Source organism: Phasianus colchicus, chromosome 1 (genome assembly GCF_987193195.1).
Source record: "Phasianus colchicus chromosome 1, bPhaCol1.hap1.1, whole genome shotgun sequence".
Classification (NCBI taxonomy): Eukaryota; Metazoa; Chordata; class Aves; order Galliformes; family Phasianidae; genus Phasianus; species Phasianus colchicus.
In genome coordinates, this window is record NC_143436.1 from 45,220,490 (window position 1) to 45,232,368 (window position 11,879).

At 40.4% G+C, this 11,879-nt stretch overlaps 1 long non-coding RNA gene across 1 annotated transcript; it reads right to left on the bottom strand.

Annotated features, from left to right (window-relative positions):
• Positions 1 to 2,552: 2,552 nt before the first annotated feature.
• LOC149919541 (uncharacterized) lies at positions 2,553 to 11,547 on the bottom strand. Its single transcript, XR_016463643.1, has 3 exons — positions 11,483 to 11,547; positions 7,033 to 7,259; positions 2,553 to 3,303 (listed from the first exon to the last, which is right to left on the bottom strand). It is a non-coding gene; the product is annotated as an uncharacterized LOC149919541 (long non-coding RNA).
• Between the last annotated feature and the right edge of the window lie 332 nt (positions 11,548 to 11,879).

The window sequence follows — 11,879 nt, forward strand, 5'->3', positions numbered from 1 at the left end:
GATCATATTAGGAAGCAAAGAGAGTGTCACAGAGGAACACGTTTTCGTATTTTCAGTATCACCTTTCTCTTTTTAATTTCCTTTCTATTTGTATGGGAGGAAGGGGAGAGTCCAGAATGCAATGTCTAAAAGACCTTCTAGTTTATCTTCCTGTCATTCTCTTCTAATACAAGAAACTTCCCTGCATGTCATCAGCTAGTGTTTTGCAAAGTCAACAAAGTTCCAATTAGACAAACATTCTTCCCACAAAGACTGGTATCTCACTATTGCAAAGGTTTGCTTCAAGCTTAGCCAAAATAATCCTTTTAAATGCCTTCCACAACAAAGTAACACCCAAACTATTTTTGTTCCTTGGAATTTAGCAGCCTTCAGTTGCGCACAGATTTCTGCGAGAAGGCAATTCGTTCTTTGAACACTATGAGTAATTTTTACATAAGATAGCTAATCCAAAAACCCAGTACAATTCAGCCCTAAAATTTCACACTTGTAATTTTTCAGATAGTTAAAAAATTCCTAAGGAACAGAAATGTGCATTACAAAATAAATGCTTCCTAACTATATTCTTTCTCATATAACAAGAGAGAATTTTAAAATATTTAAAAATCAGCATAGTTAAATCTAGAACTATTTGCACAATATTCCCTCATCTTTGCTATAATGATAATAATAATCTAGTCCCTGAAGTGTTGGATCCTGGAGGATTTCACAGAGCAAGGTGTTAGCGTTACTCTAGATATGTAAATGGGAAGTAAACAGTTTAAATGTTTTATGAGTGGAGCAGTAATGATGTAAAATAACTCTGCTGTGTTCTCTCAATCTTATCTTGAACGCCTCAGAGTTTCTGTCTGAGGGCTCTCTATTTTGGTACAACTGGTGAAGTTTGATCTTGTTGCTTGCTTGCTTTATAGTAATTTATCTTGATAAACTGTAAGTACAAAAACAATTAGAAAGAACTTTCCAGGTCTTTCTTTCAACATTAAGCTACTATAATTCCTGTCATTATTGGATTTAGAAAATAAGAGTTCATTCCTGTCTGGAAAGGTCAGTGTGTCTGAATTCAACTTTTAGCAAGGCTACTTTCCATCTTTGCAGCTATTGCATGCTTAATATTCCTCATGGACTCCTCAGTATGCTTCTGTTCAAGTTTACTGTGTTAATTTCTGTAAAAGAAATAGATTTCTAACATTTTGTACTGTAGTGTACAAGAGGAGAGGAAAAGCTCTCAGCATTACTGCACATCTGACAAAAAATTCCCATCGGTGATTCATACATGGAACACACCATACCCAATTAACCCACAGTATGGCTGTGATTACTAACTTGCAGGAAAGAAGGAAGTATGGAACTTCCCATACCACTGCTGCAATGCAAGCAATTATTGGCAGAGATGAATTATTATTTCTGTCACTTCACTTGTATTAAATCAGAGAGCATAGGTACCACAGAAACACCCTAAGGAACAAGAGTTTCTGTTGACAAGCACAAAGCTAGGCAATGTACAGACAGCATAAATAAATGAGGAAGGTGTAAGTACATCAGAAAATGGATAGCACAGATATGCAGCCAATGAGTTTAGGACAGCTGCAATATGCTCACCATAAATCCCTAATGTATCAGAAACTATAGCCAGGTTTCTGACCTCTTATAGTTTCCCACAGTAACTTTCTTACCCGTGGAACTGGCTTCATCACCTTGGAGGTGAATTTCTACTCACATTTACTTGTGCAAAATAAAACAGATATTCAGTGAAATTCAGGGCAAATCATGAAGATCACAGAGCTCGCTGAATATTTTATGGTAAAACAGATTTTCATGTGTCCACCAAAATTAAAAACACTGCATAAGGCTATGGCTTCACAGCCTTCTGGCAAACAATGACACATGACAGACCATAGAGCATCTGTGAGCCTCATGATAGGACTGCCTGAGGGCCCCCAGTGCTTTTGATGGTTTTCTTGTGCCGCTTTCCAGACTTCTGTACCTTTTCCAATGGTGACAAAGCCCTGGGATCTCAATCCCTCTGAAAGGCCTGGTGGTTGAGAAGCTTGGCATCCTTCAATACCCTGATTCATGGCAGGTCTCCAAGATCTGCCTTTCATGCACATTGGTCTTGGCTCCTATATGATGCCAGGGCTCCTAACCTCCCTGCTGTCTTATTGACTTTGCTTTGCTTTCATAGCCAAGACAAGAGCTGCAGTGCTTAGCTTTCCACTCGCATTTTCACTATGATCTTGCTAAGCCAGCTAATTTGATACATTTTTAATTCTCTATATCCAGGCATCTTGTATTCCATTTTTCATTTCAAAGTTGAGCATTTGTGGTCAGCACCTTCTACGGATCTACACAGTTTGCTCTTTATCTTTAGATGTATCTCCAGAAAACCACAAGTAATAACATACAGCTTCTAAGGGCAAAACCATCTTCTTGGCTCATCTAATCAAGCCACTTCCTTGAGTTTTACGGGTTCTACTAGTAAAAAGATTATTCTGACAGAAAACATCGCAACTTTATGATTTTCTCTTTGTACTGATATTTTAAAGATGGGGATTTTTTTTTCTTTTTTTCTTTTTACCACTCCACTGTAGATCATTAAACAAAATCATTTTGCCTCATACTTCCTATTTGAATGCATCTTCTTAAATGCTTAGAGTGGCCTGCTTAGACATCCATAAAGCAGTAACAGAATCCTAAATAACTTGAAGATAAGTCAAATAAAAAATAGTTAAGATTTGCTGCAGGTGCCTCCTCTAGTTATCGTACCTATTCATTTACAAAATATATTATTTTCTTCTATTTTTTCTTTCTGTCTTTCCCTTGACTTCATTAAAGACCAATGCAAAAAAAAAAGTAGAAATCATTGCAGGAATAAACGGACTTTGTTTTGCGTTGTTCAACAGAGGTGCTCATAGGCACTCAGACCACAGTACCTAGTAACAGTAGCTACCAGTTTAATAAAGCATGTGGTAAGATATGTTATGCAAATAATTATTATAATAACTGATCCATTTTTCCCAATACTATGCATATAGTTCATAAGTTGAAATATGATTTTGAAATCTGTGCTTGTCTTCCACATTGTTTCATACAATACTCCCACTGATTGGGGTTTCTCATACAGCAATTTCAATGTTATGTTTGGAGGTTAAAGGGAGAAGATACAAGAAGTCCACAGTAGCTGTGTTAGTCCATGTGATTTGTCTCCCACTACTTAGGTTCTTCATTTTCTCTTTCATACAGTTTCTTTAGGGTTCATTTTATGATACACTGTCATCCGGGGAGGATATAGTACCATTTTTTTAACAGCTGCAAAAAACAAAAAGAGTACTGATAAATATTTCACGGGTAATACAGGCTCCTATTCCTAGATAATAATAGATCAACAACCTTTAAATTCATTTTAGCGCATTTTGTAGAATTCTTTGTAGGTCTCTGAGGTTTTCCTACTTTCCTCTTACCCACTGAAATGGCTGAAGAGTCACACACAACCTGACTGTTTGAAAGCAGGACTGAAAACATAATACAGATATTGTTTCCATGTGAAAATCTTTCAGTGTCAGTCAGCAGTTCTCTGGATGGGCGTGCGTACACACAGCTCCCAGGGGAGCTTCACTCCACTAAGCTGCACTTGGTTCCACCTTTCTCTTCTTCGAGAGCTTGGTATTTATAGTCTTGGGGGTCAATGGGGTTACGGTTCTCTAGGCTGGCGAGTTGTTTCACTAAGGCACACTAAAGTTTTTGCAGAACTAATGATCTCCTGTGAAAAGAGGTAGAATTCAGGGTCTCCTTTAAGGTATTCCTCTTGGTACAATGTTTTCTTCATGCTCAATATATACTGCCTCTTTGTTTTTACACCTTACTGCTGGAGTCCTAATCACAGGGAATTGGTGCCCTTTATATATCCAAGGCACATAGCAGGGAGCTGCAAGAAGTCAAAACTTTATTTCCTTGCTTTTAGTCACCAGAGTTCTTCTTTTGGACCTATTGCATGTGGGATGAAGCTGACATCCCACAGCTGCTCCAAGCACAGGTGAAATTTAGGGGCAAACTGAGACAAGGAAATGTATCCTATTTGCAATCCAGTGGCAAGCAGAACCTTTCCCTGAAAAGCACCAAGGCACAGATGTAGCAAAGACACAGTGGAAGGCTGGTTTATAACAACACAAGGGATCCTTCCTCTGTCATGTCCCTTTCCTCTTTTGCTGCCCTGTGACCAAAGCACCCCTGCAGGAAAAAAGCAAGGCAGTTTTGATAACTGTGTGCCTACTATGTCTTAGGAGACATATTCTATTTATTTGAATGCATACAACATTTTCATCAGACAGTGGGATATTCTCAAGGTACCATTCTCTGACTTCTAATAGTTCTCACAATGTGGTGTTACCACTGCAAAGAAAGCTCATATACACGTTAATACAACATGCCATTACTAGTTAATTTCCTTCTAAGACTGCAACTTTCCAAATCTGGGCTGAACACTTGGCCTCAATTAATTCAATCAGAGCTTTGCCCAGACTTTGGATGGAACAATTGCATTAAGCAAAGGATCACCAACATCACCTGCACCTCCACTAGCCAGAGGCTGAGTAAGACTTACAATGTGAGATTTAATAGCTTCTCTTTTTTACTTATTTATTTTTTTTCTGATAAGAAGAATGATTCTGGAAATTCTTCCTGCTCATATTTGTTCCCTAATTCTTGCTAAACTTCTCTGTGATGTCCTCTGCCAGCAATATTTACTTACATATTTTAGAATAAAGCATTTTGATTTGTTGTTTTTTAATCTCACTGAAAGTCTCTCTGTGGTTTTATGGTGCAGAGCTGTGACACAGAAAGCTTCAGTCTGTCTTCCCACATGCCTGCCTAGAAATGGGTATTGTCTGGCTTGCAGTTAACAACTTGGACCATGGGCCTCTTCCATCCAGCCTACTTCTTTGTGCCAGGGAGCAAGGAACAATTTGTGCACAGAGCAAACACAGCTGCATGCCTCCTCCTGTGCATGTGACACTCAACACAGCCTACCAAATTCTTCCTACTGCCATTGTGTTAGAAATACTGAAGGGTAGTTATACCAATTGAGAGTGAAAGGAAAAGATGAAGAAAACAGAGATCTAACGCAAAGGCAGAATTAAATCCATTTTTGATTTATGACGTACAGAAAGAACCCAAGATAGAACATGAAGTAATTAGTTCATCTGAATTCATCAAAATTCCCCATATTCTCAGAAGTGTGTTGGTTGAGACAGCCCCATCCAAACAAAAAAATAGGCTTTTGTGACACACGCTCCTTACACAGTAAAAAATGTCCAAGTTCTCTGTGTTGTCCAAGCATGATCGAAACAGATCAATATTGTAAATACTGTCTCCTAATTGCTCTCACTGTTTACATCTGACTTGCTATACCCTCAGAAATGCAGCAAGTTTTAATAACCATCTTTTTGATGTCACTGATTTCCCAGCCTGATATGAGATATTATGCTGACACACATATCTGTCTTCCTGTTGTGTACAAGGCAGAGCATTTTGTAAGAAAGTGCACTGCAGAAGTGAGAGCAGTCAATAATTCTTTTGGCCTAACAGCGTCTATTAATTTTAAATTTCTGTCATACAACCAATTTCTTGGCACTTGTGTTGGCTTTCAATAAGTCATTTCAGCTAACTTAGAGGATCTTTTAGATTTTAAAGATGCTTTGAATTTCCTGCTGAATACACATAGCATTTTATAACTATCAAATTGTTATAGATGGTTATTCACAAAATAATATGCTTTTCCAAAACCCATAATTTACTAACTGCTTTGCTACTGAATTCCTTAACTTGTCCCACTAGAGTGGGTCATTTTGCTCTCATTTTGATGTGCTTAGCATTACCTTGGCATTTTTCTTCCTTATTTTGTATTTATGGAAATAAAAATACATTGTCTGCAATTTTCTTAAGTGCAAAGAGTTTGATATAATAAAATGCTCTTGCACTGAATCTAATACAAAATAAGGGTTTTTATCAAAGAAATGTAAGGATCTGCTTTGGGTTTAACTGTATTAGTATTACCAAATCATGCCCCCAGGGAGATGAATGTGATCTCAGGTGCTTATTTCCTTTGGTTCCTCTGATGAATGCAAGCCTTCAAGTTTATTTAAATTCACTGGAACCATCACTACCCATACTTGTAAGTACATAGTGACATTCTCAGCAGGAGCGAGGATTTTATGACTGCTATCTCTCACCATTAGGGAAGAGAAGAGTCCAGAGTCCAGTAGAGGAGATGGCTGAATGTATCTGCAATTCACTGTGGAAAGACCACCCATCCTCGGAGCCATGGACTGGCGCCCAGCAGCACATGCCAGGACGTGGACACAGTTCCTTTGCACGGCAAGGGTAATGTTATGTGTAGTGAGGCATTTAAAATCTGCTTTTATTGTGAAGCAGCTCTGCACACACTAAAGACAAAGAAAGATTTTTAAAAAGCTGTTTTGTGGAATGAGTGAAAAGCAAAGTTTTTTCAAGGCAGGAGGGCAGACTCAGAAAACATCGCTTGGAATCTTCTGACCCTTTTGCTCCTGCAGCGTGAGCCTGAAGCGACACAAATGTGGGCAGGGAAGGGTTACAGCTTTCCCAGCTGTTCACACAAAGGGACACTTTGCACCTGTTCCCAGTGAATGAAGGTCTGCTTTGTGTGGAAGCAGTTCATCACCCAGCGGCCTTGGCATGGGGCCTTGGCGTGGGGCAGTGGGGCAAGCCGGCCAGGCACACTCTGGCTGGAACTGGGCTGGGGAGGATGAGGGAGGCTGTTTCAAGCCCTTGCAATCAGGCTTCATTAGCTTTAATGTGCAAATATGCCCCCACCTGAAGGCTGATATCACAGCAAATGCAAACAGCAGGGATGGTCAGCTAAGCGTAAGGAAGAGAATGTGCTATTTAGTTTACTGTATTTGCTCTAGGCTGGCATACTTTTCATAGATACCAGTGAGCTACTATTCAGAAAAACTGCACCGTACCACACTGGTGTAATTATAAAACAATGAACTCGGCACTAACTTTGATGTCCTTTTAGATCTCCATCTTCTCAGTTTTGGTTTCCATCAGACATGGCCACCAGATGTGTGTGAAACCCTCAGTGGGTGGGTGAGCTGTGGGACATTGGGGGACAGCACCAGTAGGACATATGGGCTCCTTGGGGCAGCCAGGCCTCAGGTTGGCACAGCAAAGGCACGAGCTATGGTCAGAGCTGAGAACAGACGAGGAGCCAGGCGTGTATTTCTATACTGAAAGAGAATTAAAAACAAAATCCCATAACTAAAATAGCAGCTTCTCATTTTCTCATGTCAGCTGGTGACCCAGCAGTTTAAATCCTTCTCCTCTTCAGTGCAGGGGTCAAAAGCAGGGCACACCGGCCACCCGTCTGGGTTGGTGCAGCAGCAGTGGGATAGACCCAGATTTCCTCTCCGTCTTCACTCTCCGACCTTCAGAATGTATCACCCCCTGCCCCCACTTTAATCCTGGGGTCTTTACTTCAGAGCTTATAATAAATCAATAGACAGTAAAAGAAAATCCCTGTGGGAGCAGCCATTGTAGCCCTGTTATAGAAGCTTAAGTTCCCCACCTGCCACTTGACCAGTAAAAAGCTTGGATTCCCCACTCCAGTTCAGATTATGTAAAACTATTCAAATCCTGAGTGACAGTATTTATGAAGACAGCTGTTGGGTTCTCCAACTAGGGGAGTCAGGGGCAAATGCTATAGATCCAGTAAGAGCTGTCCTGCTATTCACCCTCTCACAGATGCTTACAATACATGCTTATTTTTTATTATTTTGTTAAGTGGAGGGAAACAAATAATTGGTGAGAGAAGTTAATAACTCCCAAACCAATAGATCTCAGAAATGTCCCTTAGAAACGGTCACTGATTTAGAGACTGTTACCCTCATTCTCACTTCTCCTTCTCCTTTCTCTCCCCACCATGTTTGGGTCATGTTGTTCATCACAGAATATGGCAGAAGGGGATGGGGAGATGCCTTATAATCTGGTCATTTGTCTAGGCCATCCAGCTTAATACATTGCTGTGAAGAAAATTGCACTGGAAAGATTCTACCATGTTTTCTTTTCAGTCAATCAAATTTAGGTTCATCTCACTGAAACTCTGCTGTTGTCAAGTATTGCCGTTCCTGGTGGTATTTCAAACTACTTTTTAGCAGCAGAGGTTTGAAATTCAATAAAACAAAGTGATTTCCAGTAGCAGTGGTTACCATGCACTGGGAAAGGCTCAAACAAGAAACCCAGCTACTGTCTCTACAGTCAACAGTGAAAGTCCTGATGGCAATGGGGTTCTAAATGTCTATGTTGCAATAACTGGAGTAATTGGAAAAACCCATATGTTTACACTTCACTTTTTTAAAGGCTGGAGAGGACCAAATCCTGCTTCCAGAGAAGTCAGAAAAGTCTGTTCTTTTACTGGGAAGTGTGTCACACCAGTGAAGTTTTTTACTGAGTGTGCAATTTCATTTGACCTATATCACATCTGAGAACAGCTCTAACAGTATGACATATCAGCATTTGATTAAACGTCAAAGACACATGACAAAAATACACATAATAAACCTATGACCTTAATATTTTCATTCTTATCTTTAGTTCTGATCAGGAGCTTATTCCTTATCTTTTTGCATTTATACTGTTACATTTTTCATGTACAAACCATGGCCTTTGTTTGGTTTGGAAACAGAGGCACCATAAAATTGTACCAAGAAGAAAGTCATTGGCTCTGTTGCATACAGGCTGCCCTGTTGCAGTCAAGCCAGCCTCAGACCCCCCTCCTCCTGGCACTTGCAGGCTGATGGGCAGTGCAGAGCATGGCCATAGACCTCAGACTCCCCCTGCACTCCACCTGCATCAGATTTGTCTCCTGGGAAGTCATCAAAAGGCAGTCATCAACTGAAGCTAGTCATCTAGGCTTCCTAACAACCATGAAGGAGAATCATAGAATGGTTTGGGTTGGAAGGGACCTCGAGGATCATCAAGCCCCTACACCAATGCCACAAGGCAGGGTTGCCAACTGCTAGATTAAGTACTAGATTAGATTACTCAGGGCCCCAAAAAACGTTCAAGGACAGGACATCCACAACCTCTCTGGGCAGCCTGTTCCAGCACCTTGCCACTTTCTCATTAAAAAATTTCCCCCTGACATCTAATCTAAATCTACCTTATTTTAGTTTAAAACTGTTCTCTCTTAGCCTATCTACTCACGTAAAAAGTTGACTACCCTCATATTTATAAACTCTCTTTAAATACTGGAAGGACACAATGAGATCTCCCTGCAGCCTTGTCTTTTCCAGGCTGAACAAGCCCAGTTCCTTCAGCCTGTCTTCACAGAAGAGGTCCTCCAGCCCTCTGATCATCTTTGTGACCCTCCTCTGGACCCTCTCCAAAACTTCCACGTGTTGTTCTGGGGGCCCCAGATTTGGACACAGTATTCCAGATGGGGCCTCAAGAGGGCAGAGTAGAGGGTGACAATCATCTTCCTCACTGTACTGGCACCCCTCTTCTGATGGAATCCAGGGTACCATTGGCCTTCCAGGCTGCAAGAACAGACTGCTGGCACACATTAAGTTTTTTCATCAGCCAGGACATGAGATATGTGTACCTCCAGAGGAACATTGCCCCCATTCAGAGGGGAAAGAGGCTGGATGAATTGCCCTCTGGGACTGCACCTTCTACATCAGCTACAGAAAGTTAACTGAGTCCTTAAAATGAATTGAATACACCTGATACAAGATACTGACAGTTTCTTTTGCAAAAGTGAGTAACATTTTATGCAAGCTATGAAGAAATTAGAAAATTAGAATGGAAGACATGCAATTCTTCACAGAAGTTTCTACACATACAGTTATATTGCATTTATAGTTAATTATTTGACCATGCAACTGCTCATAGACATGTTTTATGCACGTAGCAAAAAATAGCAGATAGAAAGTGTTTATACTTCCTTCATTTCTTTGTTTGCTATTTTTTTCCCAAGCAACATTACTGTAATGTATTAAAGAGCATCACAGAGGAAAGGGAGCAGGAGTCACTGACAGTTTCCAGCTCTTTCCCACTAATCATCCCCTCAGAACATCCTCTAAAGAGGCCAGGACAAGGAGAGAGAATAGCTAAAGACTACTTTGAGAGAAGTGTGTTGGGGAAGGTAATCTCCTTGATGGAGTTCAAAGTACCCTCACATAGACTCAGCAGCAGTTTCCCACTGGCTGCCAGTGGGAAAGTTCTAGATTAATACTGGAGCTGTTCTTCCCACACTTGTTCGGGACATGAAGCTCTCCCCAGCACTGACGTCAAGAGACTGTTCCAGGCACCTGGCATATCCTGGGATCGTGCTCAAACGTGCTGTTAACCCAGCAGATATGTTAAATGGAGTGAACTTGGCAGTTTAAGGTCAGTCCCAGAGATAACATTATCAGAAGAGCCATTTGTCTCTGATGGAAGTAAACACAGGCATCTATCAGGCTCCTTCTTTCCACAGCTCTTGCCAGAAATTAACAGGAAAAAAAAAATAATAATAGCAGAACTTCTCGTATCAGGGTTTTTATTACCTTTGTGGATGGCGTTTTGTTTGATTTTATGATCTGTCTGGCTATTTAGCCTGTAGCACCAGCAAAATAGCAGCAGCTTTAATCAGAAGAGCCTCAGGAAAAACCCATATCACTTACGTAAGGTTTCTCTTCCAGGCTGAAGCAACATTCTGATCTGGCTACAGCAGCACAGCAATACAGGAACTGTTACCGAGAACATGAATCTGTGCAGTTTTCTTCTTTATGAATTCATCCATTCTTCCCTTTCAAACTATTCTAGACTTCAACACACACCAAGTTCAGAGAGAGTTCATGCTCACTGCATACACTGGGAGGGCTGAAATCTTCAGTTTCCATTTCACAGGAATCGTTGCAGGTTCACAGAGCGGGTAAAAGGCAACACCTAACATTTGTGCCAGCCTGGCACACTCTCTGTGCTGCTCAGCCTCCCAGCTCTGCTCCTCACAGAACTGAAATGGAAATCCATTTGCAGCTAGAAAACCTTGGCATATCAAAGGGATGCTGTCAAACTGGCAAGCCTAAAATGTTATCTGTCCTCTCTTGTCTATGTTTGTTTGCAAAATCCACATTATCTTTTCAATATAGAAGTGTTTTATTTCCGGACAGAGCTTTGTGAGAATACTTTTCTAGGTCAGTATCAATGTCAGAATCAGTAACAGTCCTAGTGCATTGATTACACAGGGGAAAAACAAAACAAAGTACCCATACACAAAAAGGGGAAGAGGATGAAGGCATCTCAATGAAGGAACAGCTTTGTTAGGGCTTCCAGAGTAATATCAGGAATGACTGAGAAAACATAGGTTTTTGAAAGATAGGGAAATTATATGCCATGCACCTTCTCAAATATTGGCTTCAAATTCCATTTAAATGGAGGGGTGATATATTGTTTTAGCTAACTGACTTACCTGTGGCTTGCAATAAACAGTACATCATACAGCAGGCATCAGGATCGTGCACTGCAGTGCATACTAAAGTGGAAAAAAAAGATTCTTAGAAATGAAAATATTTGTGATAAACAGAAGATGAGAGAATTATCACTGAACAAAGCATTCCCAATACTGTAAATACAAAATGTGTTAAAATCTTTTGATTCCTAGTGAGACACTTATTTCCAGTAGCAACTGATGGAAGGAACAGTTACAGAGTATTACTGCTAAGTTAATATGTTATTTTCACTTACAGTTTTAAAATTTATTGTGCCATTTAATTCCATACTCCGGCTTTAGCAGATGAGGTGGCGGATCTCAGTCATATCAGTGTAAGTAGCAGCATGTCTCTCCTTGGTTGCTCAGAAAGCATACA